Source organism: Papilio machaon, chromosome 6 (assembly GCF_912999745.1).
Source record: "Papilio machaon chromosome 6, ilPapMach1.1, whole genome shotgun sequence".
Classification (NCBI taxonomy): Eukaryota; Metazoa; Arthropoda; class Insecta; order Lepidoptera; family Papilionidae; genus Papilio; species Papilio machaon.
In genome coordinates this window covers 1,785,857-1,796,216 of record NC_059991.1, presented here as the reverse complement: position 1 = coordinate 1,796,216, position 10,360 = coordinate 1,785,857, and the positions used below count along the sequence as shown (strand labels likewise).

At 30.4% G+C, this 10,360-nt stretch overlaps 1 long non-coding RNA gene across 2 annotated transcripts in view; it reads right to left on the bottom strand.

Annotated features, from left to right (window-relative positions):
* The window catches only part of LOC106721350, a 31,342-nt gene extending 22,481 nt beyond the window's left edge, over window positions 1-8,861 (bottom strand). For both annotated transcript variants that reach the window (XR_006756147.1, XR_001357506.2), the window contains exons 1-3: window positions 8,588-8,861; window positions 7,665-7,856; window positions 6,923-7,278 (exon numbers count right to left, since the gene is read on the bottom strand). This is a non-coding gene — a long non-coding RNA (uncharacterized LOC106721350). The remainder of the gene's footprint in view (window positions 1-6,922; window positions 7,279-7,664; window positions 7,857-8,587) is intronic.
* Between the last annotated feature and the right edge of the window lie 1,499 nt (window positions 8,862-10,360).

Below are 10,360 nucleotides of genomic sequence, written 5' to 3'. Positions count from 1 at the left end.
TGAAAAACTTGCCTAAAAATTCTTACGCTCTATAAATCTCGAACATAGATTTTTCCCTGTTCTAATTCATTCGAAGCTAATACCGCGTCTTCAAAACTTCTTTCGCCCTATAAACCTGAATTTTGTTTCATAAAAAATGTATAGTTAAAATACGTTTAGTAAAAATGTAATCTTACAGCGCCTGGTTCATTTACAGCTTACTTACACGTAGGTTTTTTTTTTGTTTAATTTAGATTTTTTTTTTTTAAATCTTAGAAAATCTCTTTTCCTATAAACCCAGTTAAGACTAATGTAATTTTGTATAAAACATTAATCTACAACTTCTTTTTCCGTAAAAAACTTGAAAAAAAGGCTCGGTAACATGATTAATCTTACACGTCCATGTACACTATTTATTTATTCATTAAAGTATTTATACTAATTTACTGTTTGTAATTATTTCGCCCTATGAACCTAAAATGGCCCAAATTAATAATTCCTCTAAAAAGTACCTACTAAAATTGTACAAATTTCTCAATTATCAAGTAAATTTAAAAACAGATTTTTTTGTCCTTCCGTCGATTCTATTATTTGTTTAATAACTGAATGACAAGTTAAAAAATTTCGCCCTATGAAACTAAATAGCCTAATTTCTTCGGTCGAATTATGGGTAAATTAACCTTCAAACCCTACTCGGGGTGCTGCAGCACCCCACAAGGTTTATTTTTCTTATTTATTTCGTTGATTAATAATGCACGTGTTTGACTTTCAGCGTATTTTACTTTGAGGTTACACGCCACGGATTGGCCCATGTTGCGGCGACAGCCGGCTGTTGTAGATTTGTGCACGAGTGTCGTTGGGTGCTGTAGCACCCCAGTGTAGGAACAACGTAAGTTTTTAAAAATTTTCCAGACTATTTTTTAAGCTTACTTCTATAGTTGAATTATTTTATTATAAACGTATAGATTCCCCAGATAACAACATTGAAGTTGAGCTTCCAGAAATTATTAATTTTGATGATAAAACAAAGGGAGAAGTGGATGTGTTCGATGCAATGGCTAAAAAATACTCTGTCCAAAGAAGAACCAAACGTTGGCCAATGTGCATTTTCTATGGGTTATTGGATGGAGTTGGTATTAACTCTTGGGTTCTCTACAAATGCTCAAAAGCAAATAATAAGCCTGACATAAAGCTTCGTCGGAGTTTTCTAAAAGAATGAATCTTATAGATGAACATTTGAAAATGCGCCTACAAACACCAATTTTGAAGAGGGATATAAAGGAGAGTATCGCAGCGATTCTCAAGCAACTCATGCCTGTCGATTCTTCTGGGTCTGAACGTCACACACTGGGGCGTTGTGGTTTCTGTCCGAGAAACAGGGATCGGAAGAGCAAGACCAGGTGCACCAAGTGCAAAATTCCAATTTGCTTGGAACATCAAGTTGAAGTATGCCAAAAGTGCTCAAATTGATGTGTAATGTAAAATTTTAAGGCTGATTCGTGATCTCATAATGTCAATATATATAAATAAAAGTATAATTTTCTATAACTGTTTTTATTTCTACACTTTACTAACTATTTTTTTTTTGGGGTGCCTTGTCACCCCTGTGTAGGAATACTGTGTACGCCAGGCAGTGTAGGGTTTAAGGGTTAATAATTCCTTCCAATTAAAACTACTAAAGTAGTACTACTAAAAAAACACTTTTAAAATCACTAAAAACAGATTTATTTCTCTGTTGGGTCCAATACTTATTTGTTTTGTAACTTAAGTTCCAAGTTAAAATTCTTTCGCTCTATAAAACCAACAATTTCTATAATCGTATTATCTGAAAATCAACAATTCATTCCAGTTTAGACTCCTAACATTTCTCAATTTTCAGGTTGTTTTAAAATAGATCTTTAATATTTCCGTCGGCTCTTTTATTTGTAAACTATCTGACGCCCGCGGCTCCGTCCGCGCGGAATTAAAAAAAACATAATAAATATGTTTTTCATAATAATGAAGCCTTCGTGTTCTTTACAAACGATGATTGACATCTTTACCAAATTTCAGCGAGGTCGTCGAGGCGTTCTGGAGATACCTTTAATCAAACATCCATCCCATCCATAAAAACATTCGCATTTATAATATTAGTAAGATTAAGATTTTTTTAGTTTATGTAGATTCTATCGCTGTACAGTTAAAAACCAGCAAATCAAATTTCTTTCGCCCTATGAACTTTTTAACAGCCTATTTTCATTCTTCGTATTAATAGTAAATCGTTTCGTTTCATTCTTATTTACTAACATCTTTCCGTACTTTTAATTGTTCTTAATAATTAAAATATTATCTATGTAATAATTCCTTCCATTTTTAAAATACCAATAGTACGTCTTCATTTTAAAATAAATCTAAAAACAGATGATAATATTCTTTAAATTTTTCTGCAGCAACTAGTTCGTACTATATCGATTTAATAACTTCCAAAAGTTCTATTGTTACTCACTAAATCTTTCGCCTTTACGCATGTGTCCTGTCAAAAAGATCTAAAATGTTCCGTATTTATCTACTTTGGACATATATATTTATCGTAAATAATTCATTTCTTTTAGCACCAAAGATACTTCAAATTTCCGTTTGTTTTCTTGTCGCGAACAAAAAATAATTTTAAATCTTTTCACCGTTCTGGACTTTCAACAGCCAAATTTCTTCATTCCATATAAATGGTAAATCTTACGGCGCCTTATTTTATACGCCTAATTAACTAACACTTATACTTTCATTTATTTTATCATTTAAATTGATAAATTCGTATTATAACACATTTATTTTGCTCCTAAACAACTCATTTCTCAATTTCAATGTAAAAACATATTACATAATTTTCCGTCTTAGTTTTCAATGGCTTTGCAACCAATAATTCCCTTTTATTGTTTAAATGACAAATCTTACACCTCGTAGTTCCTTCTAAGCTTATTTATGAGTAATTCAAAAATTTCACTCTTCTATCTTATTTCACTTCTCACTTATATCTTCAACTGTCATATTTTCGTCCTGCCTAAAAGAGTAATTATTTCAACAACTAAATTCGTGTAAAACCTATACTAGCACAAACTTTTCAAGTTTCTTTTCCGTAGATTTGATTGTCGTAAACTGAAAGTAGGTATTTTAAATTACTACATAGTTCATAGTATAATTCAAATTATTTTGCCGTAAGAACGTAAAATAGCCTAATATATTGTTTAGTATTATCCTTATATCAATTCTAGTTTGAACAATTATAGTAGGTACCTATCAATTTCTCAATTTTTCAGTGACTACTGTTGTATCAAAATACAGCAAATCAAAAATTTTCTCCTTATGTACCTTAAAGCAACCAATATCTTAGTTCGTTTAAATAGTAAATTTAGTACAGCGACTACTTCGTTAGCATATGTGCTTATTAAGTGACACTAATCCAAAGATTCTAGTGTTTCAAAAACTTTTTTAGTACTTTTATTATATGTATTTCTAGAATTATGCATCTATTTCTTTTGCAATAATTCCTACTAGTTTGATTTTTACCTTAAAAACTCATCTTTTACTACATTTCTTACTTGTTTAATAACAAAATAGCATGTTAAAATTCTTTTGTCCTATAAAACTAAGATGGTTCAATTCCTCTGTTCGTATTATCACTAATTCAACTCTTTCTAACTATTTACTAATATTACAAATTTCTAAATTGAATTGACTGTAAAAACGAAACTTAATTTTCCATACATTCTTAAACGAATAAACAAGTCAACTTAATTCTATTGTATAAATTGTTATTCATACGTCGGACAACACTTATTAATACTATACTTATTTATTCGTATTTGTCAAAAAAATATTTTTTGTAATTATCCTCTTTACGCATTTTTCTCGTCAAACAGGCTAATATATTTTTTATCTTAATTGCTTACTTTTTATCATAGCAATTATTTGCTCCGCAATAAATTCAAGAATTTTTCCATTTCTAATCTTATTTCTCCGTTTGTTATTATTTTTCTTTATTAACTAAACATCAAATAAAATTCTTTCGCCCTATAAAACTTAAAACCTTAATTTCTCAGTTAATTATAAATTATAAGTCGCACAGAGCCTATCTAGTTTTATACTAATCCATAAACTTCACTTTAATCTCAACAACGCTTGCGCTCTTTACGTATTTTTCTTGTCAAAAACACAATGATTTCTTATTTATCCAAAATGGTTCTTTGTTACCATAAAATTATATACCTAAAAGTTCCTTAAAGTCTAATTTCTTTGTTCGCATAAATAGTAAATCTTTTCCCAAGAATAACATCTCACAAACTTTAATTTCTTTTAAAACAAATTGATAACTTGGTATCACATAAATTATTTGCTCTCAAATATAATTTAATTCTTACACATTGAATTTTCAACTACTAACAGACAAACAACAGATAAAATCTGATGTTTTAATTTTCCAGATTCTGGACCCAAAATTAACCTAAATTTATTTGTAAAAATAGTAGATCTTACATCGCTTAGTTTTTTTATGCCTATAACGTTCTAACATTAGTTTAGCAATTATTTTCTCCGTAACAATTCATTTTAAAGTACTAAAAGCAATTTTTTTTCGTTTTTAAGTTCGCATAAATAATGGTTCTAATTTTTTTGTCAGTTTTATCGTTGTACAGTAACCTAACAAAATAGCAAGTCAAAATTCTTTCGTCCTATTTAACTAAAAGAGCCTCATTTCTCTGTATTACTAGGAATTCTTACACCGCCTTATCCATTCTTGATTATTTTTATACTAAATCAAAGATTCTATTGTTATTTTACTAAACCTATAGTGCTGAATGCAATTTGACAACCATAAAGACGTCAAATTTTTTCATCAAGTTGGTAAGATTTTAATCTTGAAATAACTTAATCAATTTCTTCTAGTTTCATATCTTTTCATAGTATAAAATTTGTTGCTTGTTCTAAATATTCTTATTGCTCCATCGTTTCTAAAGATTTTTAATTTAAAAACTCTTTCGCCTTATGAACCTATAAAAGAACTTTCTAAGCGTTATAAAATTTAATAATAATTTTCTCGTTTATTTGCCAACACTTAACCATAAATTCTATTGTAATCACACGAACTCTTACAGATTTATCCTGCCAAAAAGACGCTATATAATTTTATTTGAATTGCTCGCTTTGTTGTATCTAATATAAAATTATATGCTCCGTAATTACACTACTAATAGCATTAATTATTTTACGTAGATTCTATTGTTATTCGATTCCTTGCTATTTATAATCAGAAATATTTCAACTTTCAATTTGTTTTCTAGTTCTTTCGTCTTATAACACTAAATAGTCTAATTTCTTTGATCATCAGGATATTAAATCTTTCAACGCCCAATTTTGCTAACATTTTATAGCTTAAAGTAGTAATACTCTTCTATCAATTGTAGTACTCTTCTATCAATTGTTATGTAACCGTTAAAACAGATCTCTTATTTTCAGTTTATTCTATCGTATTAACAAAATAACTTAAAATTCTTTCGCCGTATGAATCTAAAAAGCCTAATTTCTGTAACCTTATACATAGTAAACCTTACAGCGCTTATTTCGATCTAAGCTTGTTTTTGATAGCTTCGAATCATAACAATCTTATTTCTACGTCGTTTTTTAAGCAAAATAGACACCACTCGAGGGTGATACGGAACCCATAGGTACTACTACTTATCCGTCGGTACCATTATTTGTATGGTTACGAAATAGTAAGTTAAAAATTCTTTCGCCCTATGAACTTATAATAGCTACGTAATTTCTTTGTTCGTATATCAATACTTATTAACTATCTTCACTTATTAACACTGATTTTAAAATACTAACGGTGCATTTTTTTTCAATTTTGAAGTGCCCGTACAGATTTATTTAATTTTCCGTAGGTTTCTAACCAAAATTAACTACCTATATAATGATAAATCACACAGCGCTTAGTTTGTTCTATGCTAGTAAAATTCGAAATTTCCTTTTTTTCTTAATTCTTTCTTCTTTACGCATTTGTCCTATATAAATTAGATCTAGATTGCTTACTTTGTAAAATAACAAATATTTACTCCGTAATAATTTAAACAAAGTTTTTCCGTAAGTTGTATTATAGGTAACAAAATCGAAGTCGAAAGTCTAAAACGTAAACCTAAAACGGCCTAATCTCTTTGTTCGTACGAGTACAAAAACATAAAACGCCTACTATGTTTATTGGCTAACACTAATTCAGAGATTCTACTAGTATCTCACTAAAGCTTTTATTTACTTTACTTTTATCTTTAAAAATTTCTTCTAGTTTTTATGGTACAAATAGCCTTCTTTCACGCATTTTCCTACCAAAAAGTTGGTATTTATTTTTCCATATAAGTTGCTAACTTTTCATATTAAAAACTCGCTCCGTAATTATTCCTTCCTAACCTATGAGCCTATGACTTAACATTGGAAAACATAATGCTATTTTCTTTATCTACACATAAGCACGTAAATCTTGACACAAATCATAACACTTAACAATTTTGTGGCTTTACTTTTGTGGTCCGGGTTTATGTATGTTCGTACGGTACGGTTAATGTAACATCTTCGTTACATATAATTCGTGGTAAAAATATATTCATGAAACGCACATCTTAATCGAAAAAAAAACAAACGTAAAATAAACTCGATAACATATCTTTCGACCAAATGAACAAATACGTCAATGGTTGTAGCAGCAGAGCATAATCTCGATTACATGCCTCTGGAAATTTACCGAAAACAAAGAGCCAGTTTAAATTATTCCTACCTAACTCAAACCGAGAAAAACTTGATCAAGTCCATAGACAACTACTTCGTAAATCCAAAGAAAGGGCTTGTATTTTTACGCAGGGCGGTTAATTGAAATAATTTGAAGAGTTAAAAGAAATTGAAACATTTTGTAGATCCTTACCTCACATGTTACTTTCCCGAACCAGGATACAAGGCAAAATAAATTAACCTCATGATGGATTATCTTTATTGTTCAAATGTAGTTAACTATTACATTCTAATGTATTGTGGAAAAGTGAACATTCAGTATATTCTAATATCGTTCCATGTTTATTTAAATGTGTATTTCTTTTTTCAAACAGTTTATATTTGGATTTATCTATCGTACTGCAATATTCTGTTCCGATAGCCGACTTATTCACGATCTATGGCCTCCAATCTCTACTGGATACGGAAAATTCCTACCCAGACTCCTAACTAAAAATCCTCCTTCCATTAAACCGACCGGTAAGCTCCGACTCGACCTAAATAGATCATCTGAAAATTAATTATAGTTTTGCATAGAATCTTTATGGCACACAATATTCAACGTTATACGATAAAGTTTAACACATGCAAGTTTAAAATCCGCTTCTTCTAATCTTTGCAATGTTTTATACCTAAGTATAGTATGGTACAAGAAGTTTCAGAAAAAGTGAAATGTTTTGTATTTCCTCTTATTATGCGCTTATTGACGAATGATTTTAATCAAATAAATATGCGCTATAAACAAGTGAAAATTAGTGTTATTGATACATGATATTTAAGGTTTTTTTATAAACTTTATGTAAGGGAACCGATTCAATGGTTAAGCTACTGCTAAATGAGCTAACTTAAGCTATATTTGTGAAGACATTTTTTTCGCTTATAACGATTTTAAATACCTTTGTTTTCAAAAAAATTGATTTAGCGCTGCCTGGTCCTGACGATTATTAACGCGCCTTATTATCGACTTGATTATAAGCCAATATGTATTACTACAGAGTAGCTGCAATCATACGCCCTGCTTGGATGCTGAACATTGTGTGGGACAACGGCGGCGGCGGTGATGATTGAAGCAAAATAAATCAAAACTCCTGAAATATTATAAAATGGAAATATAACGAATCAAACTCATTTCCTCCTTTTTTACATGACAAAGTATGTATATGTGTGGAAAAGGTGTTAATACATAAGGAATTTCATTGTGCTGACTACAATTACTTAAATATTAACACTACTTTTGTAGAATCCTACACTAAAAATTGACTTAAATGTTAGTTTATATTTTAGCAAATTTCCCACAGTATTAGTAAACGAATTAAGCTAATCAAACATTGGAATATTTTTAGTAGGTACATAGTTTTGCAATTTCTCAATTATTTTGCTTGTCTAATAAATTTCATTGTACGTCGTTGATATTTTTGTCCGCAATCCTAAATAAACATCTTTTCAAATTCTTAAGACTACGACTTAATTATCTACAAGGCCAACATGACGTCACGTAATGGCGTCATTACAGAATGCGGCACGCAACGTCAAAATCCTAAAATAGAAATATTCCATGGAAAATTGAAATTATGAATTTTATGCTGGACAATGTATAACGATTGTTATACAGATCAAAAACCTAATAAATTCTTTATCGTTTAATTTGCAACGTCACCATTAAACCAACGTCGCCATTTTGAAATTTAAAAGTACGCTTGACCACGCCCTATCGACCATAGACCACAAGTACAATTTATGCGCAATTACAAAATACGAACTATAAAACAGTATCACTTTACCTATGTTACATAAAATATTTCAAATTTAAAGTACCTACCTCAAATTATACACGATTTGGGGAGATGTCTGCAGTTTTCGTCAACCGGGCGATGACTCGGCCATCTTGGCGTGAACCCGCTGCTCACGATGGTATAAAATTCAGATATTTTACAGCATTTAGACTCCTACTTATATCCTACATTTCTAAAGTATCCAATTAAACTAATCCTACAGTAAAAGAATAAAAATCTAGCTTTTAAAAACATTTTCAATACGACCCAACCTCTGTACTAAGTTCCCTAAAACGGTATGATGTGCGCCAATCTGCGCAGCTTTTATATGCAGACTAAAGCCATATAACCTAGCTAAATGTAAACGTATAGACCTTTGACGACATACCCCTTTGCACAATGTACTTAACATTTAGTAGGATTATGTTTCCAGAACATTCTACCGCAAGGGTGAAAGAGACAATGCTATGCGATGAAAAGGAAAGGCTATATATGTTCTAGAACAATCCATAGCTATGATGCAGCTGTTCAATATCGGCTACAGGAAAGAGACTTCCGAGTAGAGAGAATGAGACAAGACTATTGCGGGTTTCGATGGAAATTTCCAGAACACGGGAATCGGATTACCAGTAATCAATTCTAAGGTTACCAATATATATTTAAATAAAATTTAGTGCATGATATCATACATCACTTAACAAAAACATATAAAATACCGTGACAAACCTTTAAATCTATTGGTGTAAAGCAAGCAGTTCTTGGCCTTAAAAAATTACAGCAATTGCTATCTCGGTCTACCCTGGTTTTGAGTAAACATTTTCGAGATAATTTTCAGTTTAACAGAACGAACCTTAGTTTCCAAGTTTGCAGTCGTATGATTTTTCCTAGGTCCTTAACCTACAATAATGTTTTATTTACCAACAACATTTTCGACACAACTTGAGAAAATTTTAATGGTGTCAACACTTTTGAAGCTATATATAACTTGGGTATATAATAATGTCTAATATTGCTGTTTCATTCTAACATGTGGCATTTGTCCTTTTCTCATGTTTGATATTGATTGCATTCCACGCTTCGGTTTGAACTTTGAAATGTAAATGTAATTAAAATGGAATAGAATAGATGATGTTATAGCAATTCATGTTGTTTTGCTAATTTAAGATCTAAAAGGCCAGAGCTGGATTCAAAAGGTCTTTCACATACTCTTCCACGCCTTACTAAAATCCTTTGTATTGTTCATACAGATTCTATGAAAAGGTTTCTATTCATTAGTTGCTTTTATTATTGCAAACGACTGGCATTGAATATATTATTATCTATACAATTTACTGCCCTAGCCTGGAAAACAACTTCTTGTAATCCGGACTTTATGGTCTTTTTAGCTTTTTAGTGGTAAATAAGTACAGATAGTATTGTGTAGTTAAGTATGCTTATATTTTGTAAAAATAGTTGATATAAATATATCTATTATCGATATCGATAACGGATTAAAATCGTTTTAACTCTTGTATTACAATGTCCAAGTAAGTCCTGAATCTGGAACGGAATCTGGACTTGGAACTTATTTCTCAAATAAAGTAGTCGTTGGCTTATTCGAACATCGTGACACGCAAACTATTTTGCCAGAATAAATGGTGTGTCATTTTATTTATCGTTAGTTATCCCGCACTATACTTGACATTGTGAAACAGACCGTAAATGGGAGTATATCTATGTTAATTAAAGTTTATTTTTAATATTATCAAGTGGAAATATATGTAAAATCAAATATATAACTTTTGAAACAAATTAAATAATGCTTTAACTGCCTGTCATAA